Here is a 13,025-nt window from a genome sequence, read left to right as displayed (position 1 = left end):
ATGCCAAGAAGCGTTTGAGATACTAAAAACTGCTTTATGTTCTGCACCTGTTTTGGGAACACCAGACTACCAGAAGCCTTTTGTGCTTTAGGTACACGAGGCGGAAGGTTGCGCGCTGTCTGGCCGGTTTTGGAGTGTCTGGAACTTTTTTTGTAGTATTGTTTTAGTCTAGTTTTGGACTCTTAGCTAGGTGATGTGTATCCCTTTGGCCGTCCTATTCCTGAGGAGGAGCAACCTTTTGCAGCTCCCCGTAGACCAGAGCCAGATTCACCATGGCGTGCCCTGCCCCGAAAAGGAAAAATAGTGGTTATTGTGATATTCATCATCATTTTTTTAATAATTCTTGGGATACTGTTTTTTCTGGATGAAGCTTACCCTGTTCATAAGTTAGTTCCCACTCCTTCAGCCTTGCCGGAGCATAATATGATTACTGTTGATTATGGTGAACAATGCATGAGAAAGGGCTATCGTGATAATGTTTTCATTAAAACTCTACATCATGCTCATTCCGTGTATAATGTGACAGATTGTTGGGTCTGTGGGTTGCTCCCTTCCGCTGCATACAAGAAGGATAGATTGCTGGCACTTCCTTTAACACCCGTGAACAGTTGTGTGGGCTGGTACACTTTGATTGGTATGGTGAAATTCTTCCAGCAGCCTGATTTCTTGAACCCCCGAATGACTGGTACTGGGTCAACGTTGACGATGCGAGTACGCCCTATGCCCACTTCATCCCTTGGACGGTTGTTTACTGACAGACGTTTTGATCAGACATTCTTAGAGACGTGCTCAAAGAAAGTAGAACGATTTGTGACACCCAACGACACTGACAAAGTGAGGGAAAGTTTTCTGCAGCTGAAATCCTCTTTGGCCTATAGACATCCTCCTGTGACAAACAGTAGTGGTCGTTCTCTGGTACCCCTGGTGGTTGTTGGGCCTTCGCCATATTTCTGTATTTTGGGTAGAGGTCCCATTAAGGTGGGGGACAGCTCCTGCAATGTGACTGCTTCAATCCGCCTGCCCCTTAGTCCTTCCTTAGTTACTCCCCCGAATATTTATTTTGTCTGCGGGGGTAATGGATACCTGTGGTTGCCTGAGGGTTGGGGTGGGGTCTGTTACCTAGCCTATTTACTTCCCCCTGTTTATGTGGCACCTTCAGATTATGATAAGACTCATCGGAGGTTTGCCGTCATGCCTGGTCAGCGTAAAAGGAGGGCACTCCAGGTTGAGGATGTTGATCAGACTGACACCTCTGGGCAGCAATTCACAGATTTTTCTAAGGGTTTACTGCCATTCTGGGGTCCTATCTTTAACAGCAGAGCCATTAGGCGTCTCTCGAGGGTAATGGAGAAGGTAGTGAATACGGAAGCTGATATTGCTGCCAATATGTCCGTTGAGATGCAGGCTATGAGATTATTTACGATTCAGAACAGGATGGTGCTTGACGTCATCCTCGCAGATAGGGGTGGAGCTTGTCGCGTCATCGGGACCTCTTGTTGTGTTTACATTCCAGACTCGGCCACGACTGTAAATTTAGCGGTACAGAAGCTTCATAGGTTGGCGGCTGATCTTCATCAGGATACAGGTACTTGGTCCTTGAAGACATGGTTGTGGAGTGTCTTCTCCTCCTGGGGTTGGAAGATTTTGATGGGGATTTTAGGGATTGTTGGTGTACTACTGACTTGCTGCCTCTGTGTTTATTGCCTTCCCCCTTGTTGTTCCATGTGTGCCAGCAATATACGAGTTTCTAAAAGACCAACACGACAATATCCCGTTTCTAATGATGTGGAACTTCATGATATTCGTTGGTTAATGCTCATTGATGATGATATTTTTGAGTAATTGATTCCCTGCCCCTAGTATTTGCTGTGAAGACCCTTCTTTTGGTTAATAAAGGCAGCGCTTATGTTAGCCACAATCCTGCTAAAAGGAGGGTCTGATAGGTTTCATTTCCCGATGCCCCGCCCATTGCATTTACATTTATGAGTTAGCAGGATGTGTCTAACCAATGGTATATTCATTTATGCATTCTTGCTCATATTCTCCATCTAATATTCATTTGTGCGTGTTACATTATCATGTTTTCTTAGCTTAGCTTGTGTGTCACCATTTTGGAAGTGTTTCTCTCTGCGTGCGAGTCGCACTCACTCACCCCTCCCGTAGGAATAGAGAAAGAAATGCTAACGCAGTAGTTTTCGCTTCTCAGCTAACTGTGATCGAAACTATAACAAATTCATTATCAGTGGTGTTCTCATGTGCTGGAGACGCTGAGGCCTGGCTCCGTGGCCTTGGGCCGAGATAAGAAAATGTTACCATCGCAGGTGCAGATGCCTCTTGTGTGAGGCCATTGTTCGCTCTTCCAGGGGTCCAGTATTTTCCCACACTGGGCGTGTTTTACTCTACTGTATCCTAATATAATGTATTACTGTGTTGGGATGGGTCAGTCCTCTCGGTGCACTCTTAGGGGTGAGGTCGGACAGGGCCCTCTCATATGGGAGTTTGTGGCCTAATAAAATTGCTTTGTTCATTCTTCTCCACTGTCCGGCTGACTTATTACTGGGTAACTATAGGTGAGTGCGGTAAGTCACTCGGGTGGATTTGAGCCACGCTTATCAGGATAGGTCTTTCTAGTAGAGTAAGCAGTGAAAGGACACAAATCACTTTTATCTTCCCGATACAGTGCAACCAATGTGGCTAAACATTAATCCACTCAACTCCTTGATCTGAGTTTAGTAGGTTTAATTATAAGTTTAGAAACAAATCACTGTAGATCAACCCCAACAAAATCATATAAAAGGACAAAAAGATCAGAGTAAGTTCGAATCCCCTTAAGAGATGTACCCTATATAGTACAAAGCAAATGACTAACTCTAAGATAATGATGCAGGCAATCAGGAAAACAAAACAAAGGTTAAATTGCATTAGATGATTCTCTTTAATGAACATGAGCAAACTAACTTTCTCTACACTACCTTAATAAGGACAACCCTAAACTGAGAGCATTTGAGTAAGGACGTAATCAAGCAAGAAAAGAAGGAAGTTGTCAGCCGTCTTAGTCTTCAGTAGAAAACACTTTGACGATGGGACAAGTAGCTTAAACCCACGGAAGCAGAATAATAGGTATGCTCTATAAGGAAACCTAAGTTAGACACTCTCCCTCACTAAACACAGCACAAAATATCATCTGCAGTCGACTTGACATTCCCATGTAACTTTTCCTTGGGAAATTTCCATAGCTCTGTCACCACTGAATACTTTCTGCACCTTTCCCAGCTAGATAGCACATTATCTCTTCACATCCTTGGCAGTGGTGTAACATAGGCCCGCAGTGTAGGGGGCCCCTTCAGTGCAGTACACTGGCCAGGGAGCTCCTGACTGTGTCCGTTAGGGGGGGTTTCCATGTTGTTTGCAGGGGGGCCCCCTCAAGTTTTATTGCACTAGTGGTCCTTGGTCATTCCTCTCCCACAAGAACGCCTCTAATTGCTCGTAACCATGATTTTCTTAGCCAACTCCTCCTCATACTTTGCTATCTAATAAGACATAGCCCCTTTATTCTAATTAATGAAGCTTCTCCACACCTGCAGTGGAAACAAAATGACACAAGATATTCCACAGAGATAGCTGAACATAGGCAAACATGAAATTACAACATGAGCTTGCACTGAAACAGAGACAAAATAACACATGAAGTTAGGCTAACATACACATTTAGGCCGCAATATAATTATCGACTTTGGCTAATGCACTGGATTACAAATATGTACCCATTTCTACAAAAGTATGATGCAATGAAATATGAAAGTGTCATTACAGTTTTACTTACACATGATTAGTTAGTTAGTTAGTTAAATAGTTCTTGATAGAGCGCACTGTGACCAAGCGGCTTCCTGGCGCTAGAGTTAAGGACTGAGGAGCACAGAAATCTGCCGAGATGGGAATCAGCAGGAGTACGCTTGGGAGAACAGAAAGGTCTTAAGGGCCTTGCGGAATTGGGAGTAAACTGGGGTGGATCTAATGGACAGAGGAAGGCTGTTCCAAAAGCGAGGGGCTAGTACAGAGAATCTAGTACCTCCAGTTTTGGATCTGCGGACGCGAGGGACATTGAGAAGGGCCTGATTGGAGGAACGGAGGGCACGGCTGGGGGTGTAGGGACTGATAAGGGAATTAATTAATGCCGGGGCAGTGTGGGCACGGGCCATGAAAGCCAGACATCCCATCTTAAAAAGGGATCTCTGGCAGATGGGGAGCCAGTGAAGGGATTTCAAAACAGGAGTGATGTGGTGGAACTTGGGGAGGTGATAGATACGACGGGCGGCCTGATTCTGAATAGCCTGAAGGCGGCGTAGTTCGTAGGCCGGGATGCCCACGTAGAGGCTATTCCCGTAATCCAGACGGAAGAGAATCATTTCCAAAATAATGAGTTTAAGGGCATCGGGAGAAAAGAAACGGGACACTTTCCGAATAATCCGGAGGGAAAGGAAGCAGGAGGAGACAACTGAACTAATCTGGGCATGCATGGAGAGGTCCCGACTGACTTTAATACCCAAGGTTAATTCAGGTTATACGTGTGAATGGTCAAATATTAATTGCACACATCCTAGTTAAGTATCTCACTCAAAGATATTTCAAGTTAATTTCTCCTATCATATGAATATGGAAATTGTCACATAACTTTATTAATCACAGTCTAATCACATATATTTCAAATAAAGTACCTTCAGTATAAACTACTCCACTCCTTTTAGTACATTAGTTACAACAGAGTATATTTGAGTGCTGGCTATCCGTAAGAATAATGCGCTCCTACATTATCTCAGATGGGATCAAGATTACACTTCTTCAATGCACCACTCTTTCCATTTCAGCAATCGCTAAGTAGCCTAGTTCTCTTTACCTCGCTTCTCTATTTCTTCTTTTCTCTGACTAAGTCTGCCACTTCTACCTCCTTGGGCCTCTCTGTCTCACATATCTATCTCATCTCTCTCCACCTCAACATATCTTTCTCCCCCTCTATACAACTCTATGCATCTAGCTCATCTTTCTCTTCTCTCTCTCATTTGTCTACTTGAATGTCTCTCAGTACACCTTGCTCCAACCTACCACTCTCTACCAGTCTCTCATCATCTCCTGTCTACCAATCTTTGTACGTACCTTTACCTCTCTACTCATCTCTCAGTGCCTCACCCCTCACTTGGTCACTCACGCTGTTTCCATTTCACCTCCTTGTATCTTTTCTCTATCTACCCCCACTCTCAACCTTATCTGTTTCCACATATTTCTACACCTCCCCTCAATCTGTCTCTCAACCCACAACCTCCACAATTTTTTCCTCAGCTCTCTACACTTTTCCTGCCCCCTCCCATTTTTCTTAGTTAGAGCAGGAAATCACTGTCTACCCTGCAAATTGTCCATACAGATAGAGTAGAGGAGAGACTAGTTAGAAGGAGAAAATATTGACTGCAGAACATTTAGGGAGCTGTTCTTTGGTTTTCCATGTTGCAGCGAGACTGCCAGTTGTGAAGGTGGACTTATTGGAGATTATGAATATCTGAAAATTAAAGCTACAATTTCCATTGCTATGTGCTGATGCCTTATTTTAATTGTATGGGTTGTTCCGCTAAACATCCAACACCTCACCATTATGTCCTCACTACACTGGGAAGGACAGGCAAGTTGGGCATTGAATTCCACAGCAAATACCATTATTAGAAAATATCTAGCGAAGAATAAAAGAAATGGCCCACTGTGATGTCCACTTAGGCTTTCCTTTGGTTTGGTGGGTGGATGGTAGGCAGCTTGAGCCTTCGGTCTTTTTTCTGCAGCCCAATTTCTGAGTCTTACATGTAATTCAGTTTTGTTTGGCATCATGCTGGCTTGAATGTGTTAAAAATGGGTATATAAGTTTGAACTTGGTATTACCTCTATCTCTCATGGGCAGAATTGCAATTATAAAAATTATTATGCTTCCTCAGTGTTTATATGTGCTACAACAGTCCCTATATGAGGTTCTGGCACATTTAAAAAAAACTTCGAATACACTCACAATAGAATTATTATGGGTATCCAAACGAAAAAGGGTGAGTCTTGAGGCATTGCAGAGAATGTGGCAGAAGGGTGTGTTGGAGGTCCCAGATTTAGAGCTTTATTATACGGCATCCCAACTCCAACATGCTATACACTGGTTGGATGAGAATGAAAACTGGGAGAAAAGACTGCCCGCAGGCAGATATGGAAGGAACTCATTGGCAACACTTCTGATGATGGGAGCAGGAGTCCCCTGGTCCACCTCGTATATAATCCGGCAGGTGGCGCTGATTTAGGAACGAGCAGTCAAAAAAGTTGTGTAGCACGCCCCTATGCCCCAGACATGCCTTTATGGTTGATATAACCCTTTGCAAAAATGGAAGCCTCAATGTCTGTCCGGAAATGGAAGGCGGGCAGGTGCCTGACGATGGGCGATCTCTTCCACAATACACTCTTCATCACTGGAGAAGATGCAGAGTCAATGTTTGAGCTGGGGATGAGGCAATTCCTCCAATATGGAAAGAAATACCAAGTTACTAGAGAACTCTGGGCTTCTTCTCTGGAGGAACCAATAGTGACTATGGTGCTGCTGGTTATGCTGCATATGGCACAGGGTGGGGCGATTCATTTCACACTTATATAGGGCTTTGCGGGATGATTTAACAGTAACACCCCTACCTGTTCAGGTTAGATGGGAGGAGGCCCTTGGGGAATCCCTATCGGTAAAAGATTGGATTAAAGTCCACGACGGTATCAAAGCAATAAATTCGAATGTAAGGTTTAAATTAATCCAGTATAATTTTATACACCAGGCACATCTCTCCCCCAGAACACTCAATAGGATCTTCCTGAGACGATCAGATAGATGTCCACGATGTAGAACTACTGATACAGACTTTCTACATATGATATGAACATGTCCAATGCTGTCTCACTTTTGGACCACAATACTGGGGACAATAAAGGGAGCTACAGGATGGAACATGCCCAATGAAATATGGGAGGTGGTGTTGGGTCTCCTTCCTACTCCTAAAAATTAAAAACTAAGCAGGAAATTTGTAATTTTAGGGTTTGTATTAGCCAAAAGACGCATTGCTATATCTTGAATGGGACCAACCTAGCCCAAACCCCCCCCCCCCCCCCCACCCCCCGCGGATTGATATGTGGTTGAAAGATATGGGTGAATGGGCAGCGGCACAAGTGGTGCGAATGAAGAGGGTGAGGCGAGATGATAATCTAGAGGACGATTTACGGGCATGGGCGTCCATGCTGATGGATATAAAAGATTTATGCCAGCAATGACACCATCTGTGAACGATCCCCCACAAGACGGAAATTGACTCAAATTTTGGCTAATCAGAAACCAGGTAGACATGATAGAGATTGACAAGAAACAGATAGATGTAGGAAATAGAAAGGGAAGTGATGCTAAAAAGGTGACGTTATGATGGGGAAGGGAGTGGGAGGGGGCACGAACAGATGTGGGATTATATTGGTATCCTTTGTTACATGATACAGGTTGGCATAGCAGATGTATTATAAACATGATGTTTAACTGATTAAGAGTGAAATGTGGAAGTATACGTTTACGATATGAATATTTACAAATGTATAAATGTATGCACAACAAACAGCAGATGTTTATAAAATGCCATTAAAGAAATATATAAAAAAATAATAATGGAGAGCAGGTGGGAGTGAACTTGAAGATGCATTCAGGGGTAATGAGAGCTCTGTTATAAATAAAAAATAAAGACTGCGTAATACGAGCTGCTTTGGATGTTTTACATTTTTTAAGCCAGAATTTCCTAAGCAGGAGTGGGAAGTGAGATGTATAAATCAGTTTCCCACAGTAGCTCAATAGTTGTTTTGGATATTTCAGGGATAGGTAATAATAACATATGATATAGCATTGGGTACAGAGTCATGAGAGGTGGTATGTAACGGTGTATGGGGAGTGAGTGATAGAATATCTGGAGGAAAATTATTGGCTGTTAAATACAACTGAAGAGAAGACGATATTAAAAGATACTCATAGAAGTTTGAACTTGTTCCAAACTCTTAAATGAGGTGTTGCTTGGCCCCCAAAAATCCTTTATATTGTTCTCCTGCAGAATGCCTAAAAACTAGAGTGGGCCTTTTTGAGTCCTAGGAAAACTGTCTTTTTGGTCTCTAAAGCACTGCCTGATGAGCTGGCTTGAAAGATTCAGTGTGTGGGACAGTTTCTTCTGGTCCTGTGGGCCATGACGGGACCAGAAAATGTCTCACACTGGCACTTTCAAAATTATCTTTCTGGCGTGCTACAGTGGCTAAAAAGCCAGTCCAGTCCAGCCCTGCTGACTGCAGAGGTTTACTCAGTAACAGTCTAAATGTGAGTGGCTGGGTATGTGAGTTGAGTGAGTGGCAGTGGGAAGGTTATTTTAGATGTGTGAATTTGAGTCAGTTGGTAAAATAATTCTAGGTTGAAGGAGATTGAATGCTTGAATTTGGGCGAATGAGTGTGCTACAGTGAAAGTAAGTGGATAGGTAAAAGCAATTAGGTTGGTAGTCCAAGGGCTGATGAATTGTTGAAGAGCCTCTAGACAGTCACAGTCTCTTGCCTCTTAGTCAGGTCTGTAGGATGAGTAGATGCAATAGTTTTACTTATATTGGTATCAGGAGGATGAAAGGCACCTGCTATAATTGATACCTGTGACCAAGGGGGCAAAAGCAGCCAAGTCTAAGTGGATTGGGCTTGTTTACTATGCTAGCTTGACGAGTGCAATCATTCAATCAGGATTTATAAAGCGTGGCTAATCACCTGATAGGGTATCTAGGTGCTTTCAGGTCCCGGAGGCGTATTTGAACATCCAGGTCTTGAGGGCCATTCAGAGCTCTTGAGGTGAGGTGATGGTCCAGAGGTGCGTGGGAGGCTGTTCAAGGTATTTTCTGCAATGTGGCAGAAGAAGCGTTCTCCACTTTTGCTTCGGTAGATGCGGGGAGCATGGGCAAGTGAAAGAGAGGCAGAGTGTAGTCTTCTCGCCGGTTGGTGGAAGTTCAGGCGGTGGTTAATATGGGCAGGTCCTTGATTGTGTAGAGCCCTGTGTGCGTGGGTCAGCAGCTTCAATTAGCATCTCTTCTGTACCGGGAGCCAGTGGAGGTTCCTGAGGTGGGGTGGGATGTGGGTTCATCGAGGGAAGGCAGAGGATGAGTCTGGCTGCGGCGTTCTGTATGGTCTGAAGTCTCTGTAAGAGGTGTGCGGCAATTCCTTAATGGAGGGTCTTGCTGTAGTGCAGTCAGCTGGTGCTGAGGGCTTGTGTCGCGGCGTGTCTAATGTGTAAGAGTAGCCACTTGAAGATCTTACATAGCATGCGCAGAGTGAGACAGCCTTGATCTGTGATTTCATGATGAGCTTGTTGTCAGTGATGATTCCGTGGTTTCTGGCTTGGTTGAAGGGAGTGGGTGCAGGTCCTAGGTCTGAGTCATTCCATGTGTTGCTGCTGTTGCCAAAGATCAGTACTTCTGCCTTGTCTGTGTTCAACTGCAAGCAGTTCTTGTGTATGAACTTACAGCCTGCCATTATTCCCCTCACCAACAGCCACTATAGTTCATTTTGATGTCTAAGAGTGTTATCTTGTCCCATATGTACTTTTTTCAATGATAGGTAATTTCTCTCCTCTATCTAAATTGCCTACAGCTGAAATGATGGCACCATTTTTATGACGGATATTTTAGGCTTTCATGGTTTGCACACACAATAACATCTGATAGAGGAAGTCAGTAGCTATCACAATTTTGGAAGGCCGTTGTTAGGCACTATGAATTGAGCAAGCCTTTTAGTCAAGCAGACTAATGAGCAAATAGACTTAGTCAATCAGAGACATGACCAGTATCTTCATTGGTACAATGATACCTCTCAAGATGGCTGGACTTCTTAATTACCCTTAGCTGAATTTTCTTGTAATGTGGCTCCTACTCCCACCAAAGCTTTACACTTTTTCTGCTCACAAGGTTTTCATTCAAAAGGTTTACATTCTTCACTTCTTGTTGATCCCCTAATGTCAACTGCTACCGCTTATGTGGAGAATTTATAGGAAGAAGGACAACTAGTTTCTGACAGTTTTCTTCATTCAAATACCAGGATGAAAGAATGTATGGATAGGCCAAGACTGACTTCTTTTTCTTTGTTCCTGGAATGAAGATCAGGCTAAATTCTTAATGTCTTCCAGTCATACTTTACCAGTGAAATTTCTACCACACTATTGTTGTCCTTTTATCTATACTCATCAAGTCAATTCAGTGGCTTTTTGCCTAATACTATTTTGTTATTGAAAAATTAATCCTGCTTTTCATTCTTCACAGCTAAAAAAATTGTTGTTTTTTTGTTAAATAATTTGTATTGGAGATAAAGAACACAGGAATAAACAAGTACATTAATCAACTCTAATATAGAAAAAAGTATAGATAAGGAGTAATTGTAAAATTAAATAACATATAACTTAAGGGGGATACAATAGTTTTCAACTCTTATTTTAAATTCCCTTAACAGTACTTATGAAACTACAGGAATATGTAATAAAAAAAAAATATATATATATACACCAAATTTTGCTTACATAAAAAATAACCTGTGTAATGATTAGAGTGAATAAAATATGAAGAAAAAAGAATGATAATTTGTTATAGAAAAAAGAGCATGAATAAATAAAAATAGAGAAAGAAGAAAGAAAAGAAGAAGAAAGAAAAAGAAAAATAACAAAAGGAAGAAATACGAGGTATAAAGTAGGAAACTGTAAGGATTAAGCTGCTGATGATAGAAAAGTAGTGAAAGGTAACCATAGTAAATCGGATTTAATCTGTAAATGAATTGAAGATTGAGAAACTGAAGCAATTCTGTGTTCATCGCAAATTAAATTCCACCAAAGTAAGAAAGATAGTTTATAGAGTTGTCCTTCCAACAAGTTAATATAACTTTCAACGCCATTGCAAGAAATAGATCAAATAAAATAGATTCAGAGGTAATTTGATCAAAATCTGGTGACATAATACCTAGAAAAATATTGTGAACATTAAATGGAACCTGATATGGAAAAATCAAAATACATTTTGACCATATAGCTTTCCAAAAAACATGCACCTTAGGACAGTAAAACAATAAGTGCAGTAAAGAGCCTTCAGCATTAAGACATGACCAGCAATATGATGTGACAGAGTGGTTGAATTTATGTAACAGGAGAAGAGTAATAAGAACTCTATTGTATATAAAATATAAAGATTGTGTAATATTTGCAGCTTTGGATGTCTTGAAAAGTTTTTGCCAAAATGTATCCCACTGAGACATAGATGATGTCTGCAATAGATCATGTTCCCATTCAAGTTCAACACTTGATTTACTATGCGTGCTAATCGGCGTAGATAGGATTTTGTATATAAAGGAGGCACTATGTATAATATAAGTAGGGATTTGATGTAAAGGAGTATCAGGTGTGAAGGAATTAGGGATTAGCTGAGTAAGAAAGCTCTGTACACATTCCTGTAATTTGGTAGTTAAAGTATTATACTGCTGGATTCAGGAATCAGGTAGGTGAAAGGACTCTTGTAGCTGCTGGAAGGATAGAACCGTATTATTAACAATGATTCGATTGACATAAAAGAGACCCTTTTCTTTCCATTGTTTGTAGTAGAAAGATTTGTGACGAAACTTTATGTATTTATTAAACCATAATGAGGAGGCTAGAAAAGATTGATATTTGTCAGATTTGTTAAAGAAAAGAGTATGTAACAGGTATTGAGAGTATTTCAGAATTGGGTATGTAGAAATAAAAGTACAGTTAGTCATGTATGCAATATCCCGCACAGAGAAGTAATTCAGTAACGAGCATTCAACTTTAACCCATGAAGGTTTAGGTAAATCTTGATTATCTTTAGATAAAGCATAAAATAGACGAAATCGAAAAGCATTATGGTACAATTGAAAATCAGAAAATCTTACACCCCCCTCGCTTTTGGAACAAATCAGTTTGGATATAGCAATACGTGCGTGTTTATTATTCCAAGGAAATTTAATACATAAGGAATTAATCTGAGTAAAATTAATATTTAGGGATTTTGAATAGTAACATCGATAACAAAAACAGTATTTGAGGAACATCATCATTTTAATTGTATCAAGCCTGTCCCTCCATGATAAAAATAAAGGTGACCAAAGGTTTAACAAATTGGTAATTTTAAATTTTAAGGCAGTGAAATTATGGAGTAATGTATCACGAATGTTAGAAGAGAACCAAGTGCCTAGATATTTAATTTTCTGAGGACACCATGTAAAATTGGTCGATTCAAACATATGTCTGTACCATAAAGAGTTTAAGGGAAGAAACTCGGTCTTAGAGTAATTTAATTTATAGCCTGAAACATTAGAGAAAGCAGAAATCTCTTGTAGAAAGGGAGGCAGGGAGGACTCCGGATTAGCCATATAAATAAGGACATCATCAGCATAGGCAGATCATTTAATTTGATGAGATTTTATTTTAAAACCATTTATGAGAAGATTACTTCTAATACGCTCTAGAAAAGGTTCTAAGCATAACAAAAAAAGTAATGGGGAAAGAGGACAACCTTGACGAGTACCTCTTTGAAGACTAAAATATGGGGGAAAAAGACCATTGACAAAAACACAAGCTTTTGGATTCGCATATAATAATTTGATGTATGAAATACATTTTGGGCCAAAACCAAACCAAGTTAGTGTGTGAACCATGAAATCCCAGTTAGCACGATCAAAGGCATTTCTGCGTCTAAAGATAATGCAGCTAATGGATAGGGATATTTTTTACTAAGAGCCAGAATATTGGAAAACATTCTAGCATTATCAGAAGCCATACATCCTTTAACAAAACCAACTTGATCTGGATTAATAATAATGGGAATAATTTTCTCTAGACAAGATGGTAAGATTTTTGCAAAAATGTAACAATCATAATTGCTTAATAATATAGGACGAAAATGTTTGCAAAAGGCGGGAT

Source organism: Lissotriton helveticus, chromosome 5_1 (genome assembly GCF_964261635.1).
Source record: "Lissotriton helveticus chromosome 5_1, aLisHel1.1, whole genome shotgun sequence".
Lineage (NCBI taxonomy): Eukaryota > Metazoa > Chordata > Amphibia > Caudata > Salamandridae > Lissotriton > Lissotriton helveticus.
The sequence above is the reverse complement of the archived record's forward strand: the minus strand, read 5'-3'. Positions refer to the sequence as shown.